The sequence below is a fragment of the Orcinus orca genome, chromosome 15 (assembly GCF_937001465.1).
Source record: "Orcinus orca chromosome 15, mOrcOrc1.1, whole genome shotgun sequence".
NCBI classification, from domain to species: domain Eukaryota; kingdom Metazoa; phylum Chordata; class Mammalia; order Artiodactyla; family Delphinidae; genus Orcinus; species Orcinus orca.
This window is the reverse complement of record NC_064573.1, coordinates 74,158,661-74,176,657: the sequence shown is the minus strand read 5'-3', so window position 1 is coordinate 74,176,657 and position 17,997 is coordinate 74,158,661.

Below are 17,997 nucleotides of genomic sequence, written 5' to 3'. Positions count from 1 at the left end.
GGAAGAGTATTCTAGGCAGAGGGAACAGCCTGTGCAAAGGCCCTGAGGTAGGAGTGTGCCTGGTATGATTAAGGAAGAACAAGAGGGCCTGTGTGATTGAAATACAATGAACTGGGCTTCCCTGGTTACACAGTGGTTGAGAATCCGCCTGCCGATGCAGGGGACACGGGTTCGTGCCCCGGTCCAGGAAGATCCCACATGCCGTGGAGCAGCTGGGCCCATGAGCCATGGCCGCTGAGCCTGCGCATCCAGAGCCTGTGCTCCGCAATGGGAGAGGCCACAACAGTGAGAGGCCCGTGTACAGCAAAAAAAAAAAAAAAAAAAAAGAAATACAGTGAACAAAGGGATAAAGAGCAGGAGATGAGGACAAAGAAGGAACGTAGGGGGCTTGTCAGCTAGGGTGAGGCTTTGGGCTTTTACTGTGGTAAGATGGGAGCCATAGAAGAGTTTTGAGCAGAGGAGGACTTAGTGTCCCTGGGGCTGCTGGGATGAGAACAGACTGGAGGGTAGAAGGTGGTGGGGAGGATATAATCAGGGAGACCAGGGCAGAGGCTACTGAGATGTGATAGTGGCTGGACCAGGTGATAGCAGTGGGGTTGGGAAAAAGTGGGCAGGTATTTATTTTGCAAGTAGAGCCAACAGATTATGCTGAATCCAGATAGAGCTGAGTTCAAATCCCAGCTCATCCACTCTCTTAGGCATATCACTTATCCTCTCTGAGCCTCAGTTTCCGCATCTGTAAAATGGGGATAATCATTCCCATGGGGGGCTGTGGTGGGAAGTCAGTGAGGGAGATGGTGCACAGTAACTCAAAGCTATTATTATCATCTACTCCAGCCAGTGTCCATCTTCTCGTGGCTACACTGACCGCCCCAGAAAGACTTAGAGACCCCTGGGGTTGGGGGGTGGGGTCACAGAGCCATGTTCTGATATGGAAAAGGGAAATGGGTCTGACCAGAATGGACCCTAAGAAGCTGATGTCACTGGCAGCCTAGAAACGTGATGGGTCACAGGCATAGGAGGGAGGGGACTGACCAGCACATGACCCATCCGTCCTCAGCGAGAGGCCGGGAAATACTTTTTCTGGGCTCCACCTCTCTCTCTCTGCCTCTGCCAGTCTCCTCTCCTCCCTCCATTAACTGCAGCCTCTTATTCTCGATGGAGAAGTTTCTGGCTGCCTCTGATGGCCTTTCTGCACACTGAAGATGTGGGAAAAACAAAATAATTAAGCCCTGCCTTTCTTGGTATCTTTCAGCTGGGAACCCAAAGTGCTTTTCCAACGTTAATGAGACTGTCGAGGCTCCCAGCAGCTGAGCATGGAGGGCAGGTCACAGACAGAGCATGGACCGGGCTGTCAGGGTCTCTCTTTCTGCTGCTTTAAGAGCCCTCCAGAAGGAACATGAGCTAATTCAGAGAAATGTCCATGCCATTCTAAGAGGATGGATGAATCTGCCCTTTGGGTCACTTCTTTAAAAAATGGTAAAATTCAGCACAGAAAAAGGAAGCCAGAAAACCTTAAAATGTTTATGGAAGAAATCTATGTAATTCGCACAGATTACCAACAATCAGTTTATCTGGCTTCCCTGGTGGCTCAGTGGTTAAGAATCTGCCTGCCAATGCAGGAGACACGGGTTTGAGCCCTGGTCGGGGAAGATCCCACATGCCACGGAGCAACTAAGCCCGTGCGCCGCAACTACTGAGCCTGCGCTCTAGAGACCACGAGCCACTACTACTGAAGCCCACGTGCCTAGAGTCCATGCTCTGCAACAAGAGAAGCCACCACAATGAGAAGCCCACACACCGCAACAAAGAGAAGCCCCTGCTCTCCGCAACTAGAGAAAGCCTGCATGCAGCAACAAAGACCCAACGCAGCCAAAAATAAATTAATTAATTTAAAAAGAAAAAAAACAGCTTATCCACTTCTGCCATAATCAAGCTGGAAATCAGCATAATGTCATGAAGTCAATCAACAAACATTCTGTCATTTCACATGTCGCTCAGACATGTTATTTTCTGATCTCTGTATTTAAAATAGCATCCCGTGCCCCCCCACTGTCTCCTTTATTCTTTGTTCCTTTATCATATTTTATTTGTCTTCTTTCTCCTATTACTATATGAAATTATGATTATCTATTTCCTTATTTAATATTTTCTCCTCCACCTGCAAATAAACCTCATGTCTGCCTTATTTGTTGCTCTGTCCCAGCACCTATCACAGTGACTGGCACATAGTAGGCCCTCAATAAATACTGAATGAGTGGGTGAATGAATGAATGAGGGAACAACCCTTCGAGGTAGGTGGGACTGGTATATCTTTGCCATTTAACAGATGAAGAAACTGAGGCTTATCCAGATTAAAGCTAATAGCTCAAGAAGGGGAAGGGAAAGGGACCAACATGGGTGCCTACTATCTTCCAAGGAATGAGCTAGGTGTTCTCTCATCTGAACCCTTTCACAACCCATGAAGGAGGCAAAATTATCCCCATTTTACAGATGACCAGCAAAGTGCAGATACCACCTTGTGATATGCAGAAAAATAGACCCCCTAAAATGTCCACATCCTAATCCCTGGAACCTGTGAATATGTTACTTCACATGACAAGGGAATTAAAGTTACAGACGGAATCAAGTTTGCAAACCAGGTGACCTTAAAATAAAGAGATTCTCCTCGATTATCTGGGGGCACCCAATGTAATCACAAGGGTCCTTTACATGTGGAAGAAGAGGGCAGGAGAGTCAGTGTCAGTGATGTGACATGAGAAAGACTCAACCAGCCACCACTGGCTTTGAAGGCAGAGGAAGGAGCCATGAGCCAGGGAATGCAGCTGTCCTCCAAAAAGCTGGAAAAGGCAAGGAAATGGATTCTCCCCTAGAGCTCCAGAAAGGAACACAGCCTTGCTGACACTTCGATTGTAGCCCATTTTGGACTTTTGGCCTCCAGCACTGTGAAATAATAAATCTGTGATTTTTAAGCCACTAAGTTTCTGATCATTTGTTACAGCTACAAAAAGAAACAAATACATACCTCCTGATCATTCAGGAGTAAATCCTTGCAGTAGATCCACAAATCATAACTGCCCTCAAGGGAACTTGCCCAGCTCTCAGACAGACTCTTCTGTCCCTAGCTGAGTGGGCAGTGGGGACATGACCCCGCCCCAGCCGTGGTTGATTGGACCAAGCAAGGGACAACTGAACCAAAATAGGTCAGAGTCTCTCTCTCCTGGGGATTTGGACTGGAGACAAAAGCCTCAAATTAGTTTCTGTTTAGAGCAGCTTCAGGCCAAATCTGGTTTGTGAATGGGATTTATTGGGCCTGCACTGTGCTTTATTTTATTTTTTTTTTAAATCTTTATCAGAGTATAATTGCTTTACAATGGTGTGTTAGTTTCTGCTTTATAACAAAGTGAATCAGCTATGCATATACATGTATCCCCATATCGCCTGCACTGTGCTTTAAAATCTTTTTTAAATTAGTCGCCAATGCATTTAAATCTTTAAATGTCATATTTTCAAAATCTGGATTACCTGCTGCTGTCAAAACTCAGAGCACCTGGCAATACTAGCCCACACCCCTGAGGATGATAATTGGCCAGAGCTGGGTTGCAGCTCCCGTCTTCAAAAGGGGTCTGCACACTCCTCTTTGCCCCACATCCCACCACCCCCCATTGCTTCCCAGCACTAAGAGCAGGAAGCCATCAACATCCACCATCATGCCTAGGTTATTGTTTGTACTCACGTGCGTCACACTCCAGAGGCTGAGCCTGTGGGTGGCACCAATGGGCTCCCGTGCCCTCTGGATTTCAGTTGGGTGTGGCCAATGGGAGGTGCCAACAGGAGATCAGAAGGCAGAAAGAGCATGTGATTGTATTATTTATTTTACTGGCTCTCTCCCAGTGGGGTCACTAAGACTGACTGTAACCCTCCTCTGAAGGCCACAACTCCTGCCCATGTGGTCCTTTCCATCCCAGATTCCAGAACCACTCCCTCCCCAGTCTTTTGGATGCAGGAGTGGTTACAGCTCTACTATACTAGCCCTGACGTTCTGCGCTATCCATCCTGGCTTCCTACAGCCTGCCTGAACCTTTACAAATAGTCCCTTTATTAAACCCTTATCCTGATGAGGGTCTGCCAGCTGTTTCCTGATGGGACCCTGACTGGTCAAGAGTGAGGACACGAAAGGTGGACTGAGAAGGCCATTGCTTCCACTGACATCACCTGCCTGGGCCAAGGGAAAGCTGTTTGTTGGGGGTAGAAAACAGTCCACGCATCCAATGGACTGGGGATCTACCTGAGGCCCCTTGGGGTATGGGGACAGAGCCAAAGTTTAGGAGAGAAGGGAGAGTGGGCCATGAGCTCTTCCTGAGTCATCACATTCGGGCCCATGACTCTCAGGAATCCAAGATTCTAAATTCAAACCCATATTTGTGCCAAGGTATAAAGGTAGTTCACATTTTTTTTAAGTTTATTTGCCTGATGTATAATTTTCAAATACACAAATAAATGATATATGGGCCTCCCTTTGCACTCTTGCCTTGGGGCCTGCAAATGTTAGGGGCGCCTTCATCACCCCAAGCCAAGAAGTGAGCATGGAACCCATGCTGGGCTGACTGGATGTCCCCTCTCCCCCAGTCTACATCCTGAGCTTTCTGATTAATGCCTTTGACTTAACTGAGCCCAAGTTGGTTTCTGTTGTTTACAACCAAAGAACCTGGACAGATGTACACCAGGTATGCCCAACCCCAAATTCATTGTTCCTTCCATTAGAATAGGAGGTAAATACTCACCAGGTCTGCATCCACAGAAGACATAGAAGGTACAGAGAGGGAAGAAGGGGAGGGTAGGAGGGAATCCTTAGGTACATCTCACAAGAGGTATCCAGAGACCGAGATGGATCCTCCATCCCCAATTTCCCCACTCCCCACCAACTGACTCAGGGCAAATAGTGTGTTAAGATCCACTGAGTCTCATAAAAAGGTTATGCCTTCAGCTGCAGCCTCCGCCCTCAAATGTATCAAACAAAACAAAGCAAAACCATTTTTTTTTTCATTTTTTGCTAGAAATCATCAAAGCCTCCACACTCGATTCTCTGTCTTTTGTAAATATTTCTATCACATCCCTTAAAAGTGATCTCACTGAATGGATGAATAATAATCTAGACAGAGGACAGGAGGAAATTTACATCATTTAAATGAGAGCCTCTATTATGCAAAATTATTATTCAAATCATGTAAATATCATCCTCTCAACTGGATGAACTTGTTGGGGGGCAGGGGCAGGCCACTCTGTGGAGCAGCAGGAGGGAGGAAGCACGATAATCAGGACCCTAGAAGAGCAGCTAGAGGGAACTAAAGCCTGGAATGGTCCACAGTGGGATGGGTCTTTGTACATTAGGTTTACTTGTGCATTACTCTCTCCTAAAAATATGCAAAAATCTGAGTCATTACCCTGCAAATCACAGGAAATGCACGCCTCAGATGTTGGAATTCCCTCCCAGCAGGGTGTCTTGTAAAAATGAGACAACCTGAAAAAAAGTTAGCTTTCAGGATAAATGGGGAAAGGACAAAATGTTTGATAAAACAGAGACCAAGCTCCATTATTATTACTGTGGATGCCAGTACCCTAAATAAGAACCCCATTCCTTTGCCTGAGAGGCAAAGGGTCTCCTTTTTTTCTTTCTTTCCTCCTTTCTTCCTTCTTTCTTTCCTCCTTCCTTTCTTCCTTTCTTTTCTTTCTTTCTTTCTTTCTTTCTTTCTTTCTTTCTTTCTTCCTTCCTTCCTTCCTTCCTTCCTTCCTTTCTCTCTCTCTCTCTCTTTCTTTCTTTCTTTCTTTCTTTCTTTCTTTCTTTCTTTCTTTCTTTCTTTCTTTCTTTCTTTCTCTATCTATTTCTTTCCCTCCCTCCCTCCCTCCCTCTCTTCCTTCCTTCCTTTCTTGGTGATGTTCAGAGTTGGGTCTAGATGGCCAGGCCTTCATACTCCACCTTGATCTGTGGGCTGGTCCGGGAAGGGAAAAGAGCAAGGTGGCTCTGCAGCTGAGGGATCCTTGAAGGGATTAACAGCTGAGGGTCATTGGCTGTCAGCACCCCCCAGCAGTGAGGGCAACAAGCCCTCCATTGAATGGGGATCTGGGTGGCACATGGAACTGAGGCTCGATGAGGTTATGGAACCTGCCCAATGTCTCATAGGTAAAACATAGACAAATAGTAGAGCCAAGATTTGAACCCAGATCTGTCTGATGCCAACATTTCCCCACCGCCATGCACTTTTTTTTTAAACTGCTAGTCTATACTGCTTAGCAAAAAGCAAAGGAGTTCATAATGACTTGGTTAAAGGGAATAAAAGAGAAAAGATTAAAAGACCAGTCTGAGGTTTGACAGCCTGGGAGCCTGAGTATATGATGGCATCCCTCACAAATGGGAAAGTTGGGGTGTGGCACCAAAGGAGGGAGGCGAGGTGACAGGTTCTGATCTGACCAAGCTGCCTGTGGCAGAGGCAGCTAGAATGAAATTTTTCATTCAGGGATAGATGACAAAATCACCATGTTGTGAACTCTCTGAGTTGGCAAAGGGCCAAGAAGAAAATCCAGCATTTGTTTGGAGCGTTGCATCATGGGAAATGCCGTTAACACTTGGAAAAGATGAAATGCAGCTGAGGAGATTAAATAACAACACTGCACTTTCTTCCAGGGACTGTGAGGACTTGGGCTTGTCCCTAGAGAGAGGCAGCAAATGAAGACAGTTTCACAGATGATGACAAAATGGAACAAGCACACCATGAGGAAGCAGGAGACCTGAGGTTCAGCTCCAGAATTGCGTTGACAAACATACTGTGTGTCCTTGAGCAAGCTGCTTGCCCTCTCTGAGCCTCAATGTGAGTTACAGTGAGTACAGTGAGTGAGTTCTGTCTTACAGGCATAATATAGAGCAAAATCAGATAGGTTTGTTTCCTAACAATGTCTTAGATAGTATTCTTTTGTCACAGTCACACATCATTTGCACATTAAAGCTTTAGGAAGAGCATTATTTCCACAAAGAAAAATGTTCATTCTTCATCTGTTTCTAAGACAAGGACCTCTCGATCTGCCTTTTGTTCTTTCCCTCTCGAAGGGGCATTAGGTAAAAGAAATATTTTAGTTTCCTCTTTACTGTAACAGCATATATGTGCTGATACATGAAAATTAATGACACTCCATCTGCAAGTTTGAGAGGCAATAGGAAGTGATCTAGGATGTGCCAGGAAGGCAGGAGGAGGAAGAGATCTGGGTGCTTCCTTCTGGCCCCTCCCTGCTTTGACAACCACCCCTACCTCCTGCTTCTATCAGCGACCCCTCCTCCACAGCGCCACCTGTCGCTGGGTCCTCCCAACTGCACTCCCTCTCTTTGCCCGAGAGGTGGTAACGCTCCTTTCTCTGCTAGCCCTTCAGTGCCTCAATATGCCTTTTAATTCCCTTGACCACACCCACATCATTGTACATAGTCTTTTTTACCAAACTCTGCTCAATTACCCAGTTAAAGTGTGCCTTCTCTTTCCTGCTGAAACCCTACCTGATATAGTAGGTGCTCAATAAATACAGGAGAAAAAAATAAATGAACAAGTAAGTGAATAAATGAGTGGATGAAAATGGTAACTGTGTGAGGTGACGAATGCATTAATTAACTTGACTTTGGTCGTCATTTCATAATGTATATGTATATCAAGTCATCACGGTGTAGACCTTAAATATATGCAATTTCTATTTGTCAATTATACCTGAGTAAATCTGGAAAGGGAATGAGCCGATAAACGAGCAGATACAGGGGAGAAGCGGAGGATTCGGGTTGAGGTTAGTTAGAGTAAGGTCAGTGTTAGAGTTTGTTTGCAAAACAGACGGAGACAGGACTTCCCTGGTGGTGCAGTGGTTAAAAATCCACCTGCAAACACAGGGGACATGGGTTCGAGCCCTGGTCCGGGAAGATCTTGCATGCCGCAGAGCAGCTAAGGCTCGGGCACCACAACTACTGAGCCTATGTGCTGCAACTACTGAAGTCAGCGCACCCAGAGGCAGTGCTCCACAATAAGAGAAGCCACCGCAATGAGAAGCCCGTGCACGAAGAGCAGCCCCTGCTCGCTGCAGCTAGAGAAAGCCCGTGCAGCAACGAAAGACCTAATGTAGCCAAATAAATAAATGTCTTTAAAAACAAACAAACAAAAAAAACAAAACAGAGGAAGATGGGATGACATAGAAGGTGAGGAGCTCTGCCCACAGCTGTCTCGGGTGCTGTGTGCAGACCCCTCCATCCCATCTCTGCCACCCAAGAGGACGTGAGTAATTAAGGCCCATTAATTACTTTTCCGAAGGTCAGCCGGCACACCCCACACTCATTCCACAGACAGTACATTGAACCAGCTGCCACATGAAGGTCCTTCCAGAGGCAGCTGGCACCTCCACGAAAGGACGTTAGACCTCAGCCTCGAGCAAGGTCACATTGAAGGGGTCCAGCATGCCTGACACCCTTAGTGGACACCACCAGGCTCCGTGGCTATGAAAGGAAGACATTTCTCATTTTCTACAAGCAATTTTTGTGAGCTACCTGTGCTGTGGCTTAGAATATACTCAGGAGGCCCCATCTGGCTTACTTCCCTAATGCAGGCATTTTCCTCGTTTACAGAATTCTAGGTTTCTAGAGTGTTCAGCATTTCCCAAGTTTCAGTTATTCAAAGCCATGGTCACAATTTTACTGTGTCCTTGTCATGCATGCTTTATTATCTATTTTATATAATTGACTCTCACCTTCCCCCCCTTTATTTTTTTGGTACATACGTTTTAAAAGGAAACATTATGTCATGCATCAGCAAAGTAGAATGGTTAAGGGCACAGGCTCTGGAGGCGGAGTTACTGGGTTCAAATCCCCCCTCTGATACGTACTAGCTGTGTGACCTTGGGCAAGTGCTTCAACCTCTCTGTGATTTGATTTTCTCTTTTCTAAAGTGGAGAATACTAATAATAACTTATCTCTTAAGAGAATTGAATGAGTTATGCATGTAAAATCTTTAGAAAAGTTCCTGGAATTAGTAAGCACTATGTTAGTGGTGGTGGTTGCTAGTGTTATAAATAAATGGAAAACTAGTTCTCACTGGCTACACAGACAGAGGGAAAGGGAAAACACAAATATTATATATATATTCATACAATGGAATACTACTCAGCCATAAAAAAGAATGAAATTTTGCCATTTGCAACAACAGGGATAGACTCGAAGGGTATTGCACTCAGTAAAATAAGTCAGACAGAAAAAAACAAATATTGTATGATATCACTTATATGTGGAATCTAAAAAGTACAACAAACTAGTGAATATGACAAAAAAGAAACAGACTCAGAGATATAGAGAACAAACTAGTGGTCACCAGTGGGGAGAGGGAAGGGGGGAAGGGCAATATAGGGGTAGGGGATTAAGAGGTACAAACTACTATGTATAAAATATGTATAAAATAAATAAGCTACAGGGGTATGTTATAAAGCACAAGGGAATATAGCCAATGTTTTATAATAACTATAAATGGAGTATAGCCTTTAAAAATTGTGAATCAGGGCTTCCCTGCTGGCACAGTGGTTGAGAGTCCGCCTGCTGAAGCAGCGGACACTGGTTCATGCCCAGGTCCGGGAAGATCCCACATGACGCAGAGCAGCTAGGCCCGTGAGCCATGGCCACTGAGCCTGCGCGTCCGGAGCCTGTGCTCCGCAACGGGCGAGGCCACAACAGTGAGAGGCCCGCGTACCGCAAAAAAATAAATTACTTAATTAATTAAAATTGTGAATCACTATTTTTGTTTTATAAATTCATTTAATTAATTTATTTATTTTTGGCTGCATTGCGTCTTCGTTGCTGTACATGGGCTTTCTCTAGTTGCGGCGAGCGGGGGCTACTCTTTGTTGCAGTGCGTGGGCTTCTCATTGAGGTGGCTTCTCTTTGTTGCAGAGCACAGGCTCTAGGCATGCAGGCCTCAGTAGTTGTGGCTCACGGGCTTCAGTAGTTGTAGCACATGGGCTCAGTAGTTGTGGCTCACGGGGTCTAGAGCGCAGGCTTAGTAGTTGTGGCGCATGGGCTTAGTTGCTCCGAGGCACGTGGGATCTTCCCGGACGAGGGATTGAACTTGTGTCTCCCGCATTGGCAGGGGTGTATTTTGTACACCTGAAACTTATATAATATTGTAAATCAACTATACCTCAATTTAAAAAGATAAAATTTTTTAAAAGAAAAAAAAGCAATGTTATTAAATTTTCTTTGTTAGAAAGAGAGACTAGCCAATGCCTGGCATTAAAACTATATTAGCACCAAGCTGGATGTTTCTTCATGGAAAAGACTGAAATAGAATTGAACAAGGAAGGGAATTCCCTGGCGATCCAGTGGTTAGGACTCCAGCTTCCACTGCAGGGGACACGGGTTCGATCCCTGGTCAGGGAACTAAGATCCTGTAAGCCCTGGGGCACAGCCCAACAGAAAAAAAAAAAAAAAAATTGAACAAGGTACAACACTTTAACCAGGTGATCCGGTGATATTTAAAGCTCCAAACTTGTATCATCTAAAATTATCCTTTGCATCATACCCACTATTTCAATGACAGGGGAGAACAGAGGTCATGAAGATGGCCTGCCCAAGGGCACAGGAAAATTAATACAGATGTCATTCCCAGCCAAGCTGGAGGTTCTTTGGACATAAGGATGCCTGGAATCTCTCCTAGACGTGCACAACCAAGAGCCCCAGTTCAGCTCTGTTAAGTGGGTTCATATCTTCAGACGCTGGACATGGAAAGCCCTGAAATGTAAAAGGCTTTTATAAAATTTCATAAAAACTTGAGAAGCAGTCAATGGCCGTTACATAAAATGATTTGCAGAAGCTTCAACTATTTTCACCTTCTCCAAACTGCCCTTATGAAAAAGACAGCTATAAACGTGAAGATTTTAGCAGCCCTCTTAGAGCTTGTGAACACTGGTAGGTTGCAATCATTGTAGCAGTTAGCCTCAGGAAATGCAATTCTTTTCGCCACTGAAAATGCCTGCGATATTCTCCTTTGGTTTTCAAAATAAATTCAAATGAGCATCCCTCAAGACAAAGGGAAACTAACAAATAAAATAAAAATAAAAACATCAGGCTTGGGGGAGTGAAACCAGGAGATGGAGTTTGTTGCTGTGGGAGGTGAACCAATTATTTTCCGTCTTACAGGGTCTGTGCCCCTCACCTGAAAAAACAGGGAACTGAAACTAATGGTCTCTACGTAGAGAACAGACTTGTGGTTGCCAAGGGCGGGAGGTGGGGCGGAGGGAGAGGGATAGACTGAGTTTGGGGTTAATAGATGCAAACTATCACATTTAGAATGGATAAACAGCAAGGGCCTACCGTACACTGCAGGGAACTATATCCAATCTTCTGCGATAAACAGTAATGGAAAATAATTTTTAAAAAGAATGTCTGTATGTATATAACTGAATTACTTTGCTGTCCAGCAGAAATTAGCACAACCTTGTAAATCAACTATACTTCAATTAAAAAAGAAAACTAATGGCCTCTAATGACTGCCACTTACACCTCACACACACACACGCGCGCGTGCACACGCACACGCACACATACACACACGGGTGCGCGTGCACGAGCTCTAACAGGGCAAACTAGCTTCTCCTCCCACCCACCCAGCCCTTCCCCACATTGTTCTTAGTTAAAGGTTGTCCAACCTCCCAGGAACCCAGACTCCAGACTTGAGGCCTCCAAGTACCTTATCTCCATCCCACCCATCCACATAGCACACCAAATCTTGCTGACTCTCATTTTGTTATTTCTTTTTGCTTTTACTTATACAATGCTTATTATCTTCCAGAAAAATGGGCTAGGGGTGCTTCAAATATGATCTCTTTAAATCCTTACAACAGTCAGTAATGAGCACCTTTTATATTGCTGCCCAGCACCCACACCCTTTCTTCTGGTAATGGCACCCCGTTTTCTTTTGAGGATCACCCCCACTCTCAGTCCATGAGGCTTAGGAAAGGCCAATACACACCCCCTTCCAATGACCCAGGTCTGACCAGTGAGTGTGTGTATTCCATCCCCCTGGCCATAAGGATTCACTCAGGAATGGGTATGTGAGCTGTGGTGATCCAATTAAAGCCAACCTCATAATTTTTATAAGAACTATTAGGAAAGAGGTACTCTCTTTTCATAGGATTTGCTGAGGGAGTATGATGTAGGCTTGGAGATATTGGCAGCTATCTTGCCAACATGAGGAAAGAAACAGCCTGAATAGAGCCAACAACGAGTCAACAGATAAATCTCCAGTGACTTTACTAGAGCCTCTGGATCCAGCCATACCAGAAATTAAGCCAGTCTCTAGTGAGCATACAACACAAGTAGTTACCTTAGTGGGAGAATGAAAGCAGAAGATCTCAAGTAGAACAGTGAAGCATATGCAACAGCCCTGAGGCAGAAGCATTTTTGTGAAACAGAAAGAAAACCATTGTGGCTGGGGTGCAGAGACCAGGGACAGACAAGAGTGGAAGAAAATAAGTTCTGAGAGAAAGGTAAGGACCAGACCATCCAGCGTAGGCCAGAGTAAGTATTTAGATATTTATTCTAAAGACAATAGGCAAAGTTTAAAGAAGAGGGTTAATAATCTGATTTGAATTTTGAGAAGTTCACTGGGGCTGCTTGGAGGAGAATGGACTGGGGTAAGGAAGAGAGCAGGGCAGATATTGGAGGGACCATATGGGGACCACTGTAATCATCAGGGGAGATAAAGGGTGGCCTGGAACACGGTGGCACGTGTCCAAACAGCTGCCCTTGGAAAGGCCATAGAGAGGAAGGGAGGCCGGCCACGTGCTCTATCTCTCTAGCTACATGAAGTGAAAACTAATGCAACGGCCAAGGCAAGATTTGCCGCCCCCAGCAGCCCTCCCGAACCACCGAATCGTGGAAAGCTAACACAATCAATAAATCCACAGCTGCTGGGTGAAGAGTGCTGCTGTGCATACATATAGCCACAAAGCAAGGAGCCGGGAGATATGCACCACTTACATTCAGTTACGACTGAGCTTGCAAGAACTTGGAAGCTGGGCAAACTGTCTGCCAGACAGGACCCCTTGTACCTGTTTGTCTTTTCCTGTTTACACTCTTCAGTGGTTTCTTCTACTGAATGATATTTCCCTTGAGTTAAAAAAAATGGCAGATGTTCATTATGAAGGGGAAAGATTCCTTCTCAGGGGAGAAATCAGACAATATCACCTTGGCCAAGTGATCAAGGTTAACATCATCAATAACAGGACAAATGACACCATTGTGCCTCTTAATGGGACACACCGAGAAGGACACAACGTTGCCCACATTGTTTTTGCCAAAAATGTTTAACCCCAATCTAATCACAAGAAACAATCAAACAAATCCAAATCGACAGACTTAGTACAGACAAATGGCTTGTGCTTTTCAAACACCAATGTTGTGAAAGACAGAAAGAGGGACGGGAACTGTTCTAAATTCCGGGAGACTGAATCAAAAGGACTGCTAAATGTCATGTGTGATCTTTGATTGGATCCTGCTTCCCAGAAAAGCAAGACATTTGGGGGACAACTGAGGAAACTAAAATATTGACTGTATCTTAGACAATGGTGTTGTGTCAATGTTTAACTTCCTGAGGGTGAACACTGTATTGTAATTACGAAGAAAGATGAGGATGTTTTTAGGACTTGGGCACTGCAGCACTGAAGGATGAAGTGTCATGATGTCTGTACCTGATTATTAGGGAAAATAATGATAGAGACAGATAGGTAGATAGATAGATAGATAGATAGATAGATAAAGATAGGTAGGTAAGTGGGTAGATAGAAAAGATAAGTGGGTAGGTAGATAAGATAGGTAGGTAGGTAGGTAGGTAACAGATAGATAGATGGCATAAATGTGGCACCATGTCAAAAATGGCTCTATCAGGGTGACAATTATGTGAGTGTTCATTGTACTAATCTATTATTCTTGCATTTCTTTTGCACATTGAAATCTTCAAATTAGAAATTGTGGGAAAAATCAGTAACACTCACGCATATAGGACGTAGCCGGTGTCCTGCTGTCACTGTGATAAGTCATCTCCCTGATGGGGAACGCTGGGATCACCATGCACCCTGGTTTGACCAGGACAAACATCATTATTAACAGCACCCCCTGAAAAAATGCTCACCCTAGTTATGTCCAAGATGGTTGCCCAAAGTGGAGAGAAAACATTGCCATCATCTGACTTTTGAGATATCAGCGTGTATCACTCATTCATCCACCAAATGTGTACTGAGCACTTGATGGTGTGCTGAGTACAATGCTGAATAAGGTCAGGAAGTTTCCTGCCCTCATGAAACTGATGGTCTACAGCCGAGTTTGGCAAATTACAGCCCACGAGCCACATCCAGCCTGCTGCCTGTTTTTTAATAACTCGTGAGTGAAGGAAAATTTTACATTCTAAAATGGTTGGAAAAAATCAAAAGGAAAAGGAAATTTTATGACACATGGAAATTAAATGAAATTCAAACTTCAGTGTCCACCAATAAAATTTTATTGACACATAGCCCCGGTCATTCATTTACACATTATCTCTGGCTGCTGTCGTACGCCAGCTGCAGAGTCGTGACAGTGATGGCATGGCCCACAAAGCATAAAATATTTACTCTCTGGCTCTTTGCAAAAGAAGTTTGCCGACCCCTGGTCAAAGTTGTGTTTTCAGTGGAGTTCCCAGGGTTGCCAAAAGATGAAGTAAGATAACATGCAAGTGTAACAGTACAGGACCTGGCACTTAAGCTCTCAGTCGATGTGTGTTGGCTAACTGCCTCGATTTACTCATCTGTCAAATGAAGATAATAACTGCACCTACGGGGTGTGGTGGTGTGTGGATGTAGTCAGAGAATGCAGGTCAAGCCGTTGGCACGGTGCCTGCATCTGGCAATCACTCAACGAACAGCAGCTACTGGCTGTTACACACGCTGACTTGAGCAATGCGCTCGCTATTCACAAGGTGCTTGTCACATTTATTAGCGTAATCTTTTTAATGCTTCATCCTGAAATATTTCAAATGTTCAAAACAATATATAGGACATATAATATAAACATACTATAAAATGTTCTAAAATCCATTAAAAAATGTGGAACATATAATCTTATAGTGTAAATACATTATAAAATGTCATAAAATCCAGAAGTATATGGAACATATGCTCCTATCATGTAAACAGGTTATATAATAAGACACACAAATTAATAACATGAAAAAACGGCTCAAATAAGCATCTTGGAAGCCATTGGAACCCCACTTGCCCCTCTCTGTTCTCATCCAGCCTCATCCCTTTCCAACGTCAAAGCAACAACTATCCAGAGAGTGGGGGTTATCGTCCCCATATTTTCCTTCAGAGTTTGACTACAAATGATTTTCTTCTCCAAACATTGTATTACTTGTTTTTGCATGTGGCTGAGCACGCAAAATAAAGGATCTCATCCCGTTCATCTTCTCCCACGATTTGCTTGTCCCTTTGTTACGATTCGTCCATGTTGACATGATCCACTCCTTTCCTATTCTTTCCCTACACATCAATCAGTGTATGGAAAACACCACAATTGATCCCATCCATTCTTCTGTAGAGGGGCATTTGAGGGTCTTCCATTGTTTTGCTCCTACAAACAACCGTTCTTTTATGTCTGTTCGCTCATTTTATCTGCACAGGCAGTATATTATGATTGTCACCCCATTCTCAGTGAGGTTCTGAAAGCTTAAGTTACTTGCCAAAGTCACGTGGGCAAAACGCATGACCTGGTCTTTACTGTCAGCCCGTCCCCATTCTCAGCTCTTTCAGATCAACCTCCTTCCCAGATTGAAGCAATTTCCCACTTATTGACTATAATAAAAGTAAAAGGTTTTTGCTCGACCATTACCTCTTGGAAGGGCTGTGTAAACTCTAATGCAACCCATGAATTTCGTTCACATCATCCCTGCTACGTGCCATCAGCTGGTAAATTCATATAACCCAGGAACAGGCTATGTCAAGGGCCTGCAAGACATTCCCAAGCCCTATAGAGAGAACATACATGTTTATTGGTTGAGCATCTACTATGTGCCAGGTCACCCACTGCCATTAAACTTCTCAACAGCCCTTCACAACAAGGTAGATTTCCTAAAGAGGAATCTATGGATCAAAGGCTTGAACTGACTTGTCCTATAGCCAGAAGGTGACAAAACCAGGAAACAAACTCAAGACTGTGGGATTCCAAAGCCCTGATTTTTCCCACTAAATCAACATGCCTAGAACAGAATGTTCCATCTCCTCCTGGAGTCTAAAACTCAAATGTAATTAACACCTTGTATCAAAACATATATTTTAACTTACCCTTAGCAGAAACTTGATGGTTTATTCTTATATCTAAAGAGAGGAATTAGGACTTCCCTGACGGTCCGGTGGTTAAGAATCCGTGCCTCCACTGCAGAGGGCATGGGTTTGATCCCTGGTAGGGGAACTAAGATCCCACGTGCCATGCAGTGTGGCCAAAAAAATAAATAAATAAAAAATAGAGAGGAATTATGTTGGTTCCAAACAAGGATCTTAGTCCATTTTCAAAAGTGGAAAAGGTATTAAACGCAGTAAATCAATTCACAATAGGCCACTGCTAGAGGCTCATTTGTATGGCCAAAGCTCAGGAGTCTTTTCTGTCCACAACTCAAACCTTTGTTAGATATTTTCTAAAACCTTCATACAAACTAACACTTGAGAGAATCCAGCTTTAGAAAGAAGGAAATTGATTTCTGTATAAGAAAAAAAAAACAGTAATAGGGGAAGCAACCATCAAACATGTATGAATGAAGATGAAAAAAACTACTTTTTACAAGTCGAGAAATCTATCTGGACCCAGACATCTGTCACCTCCCAAACAGACTTTAATTTTAGAGTTTGCTTCCTTTACATTTTTTTCCCCTTCTCTTCCCATAGTTAGATGGATTTAACATATGCTTGGGATTTCACAGACTCGGTTTTGGTAGGTGCAATGTCTAAGAATATCTGAAGCTGTTTTCAAGACCTTATGGGATGACGTTTGTCTTGTTCTTTGAGAGCCAGTCTTTGGATTTTTCTTACTCTTCATGGCTACTCTTGTGATATCAAGTGATTCCCAAATCTCTGTCTGCAGACGTGAACTGACCCAAGCACGGGTATAATTTCCAATGACCTTTCTCTCCACGTGGAAATCCTCCAGCGCAGCTCATCTCAAACGTGCCCATGCGTCCCCTGCTGATCTTGTAAAAAAATACAGGTTCTGATTCAGTAGGGCTGAAGGGGAACCTGAGACTCTGCATTTCCAGCAGTTCCAGGAATACTGTTGCCCTGTCTCCTTGACCTTCAGAAACAGCAGTGGCTTGACTAGGATGGCAGTAGTAAATGTAGGGAGATGCAACAGGCCAGGGATAGATATACTTTAGTAGAGTGGCCAGAACTGTCTGCTGGGTTGGACACGCAATGGGGGAGGGGTCAGGGACGATCCCTAGGTTTCTGACCAAAATAACAGGGTGGTGGTCATGCCAGGTCCTGCACCAGTGGAGTAGATGCTGAGACTGCCAGCCCAGATCTTAAAGAGGCAGGTGCAGCCTTCCCCTGGCGCTGGGCTTGACTGCTCAGAGCTCACAGCTGCCCCCAGGGAATCAGAGTGAAGCTACCTCCACCTGCGACCAAGTCCTGCTTTCCCCACCCTCCCCTGCCTCCCTCTCTCCCCTTCTCCGGAGGGCGTTTCTTCTGCAAATCACTTGCCCAGGAGTTCCTGTCGCAGGCTCCACTTCTCAAGAACCTGACCTAAGACAGATGGGGAAGGTCTCCCTGAAATCTTATGATTTAACCCAAAATTTTTGATTAAAAAGGCTTTGGGGGGTTTTTGCCTAGGTATAAGAGGGCTGGGGGTGCTGGGGAGTGGCACCTGAAGGGAACAGCGTTTCTTTTCGGGGTGATGTAAATGTTCTAAAATTG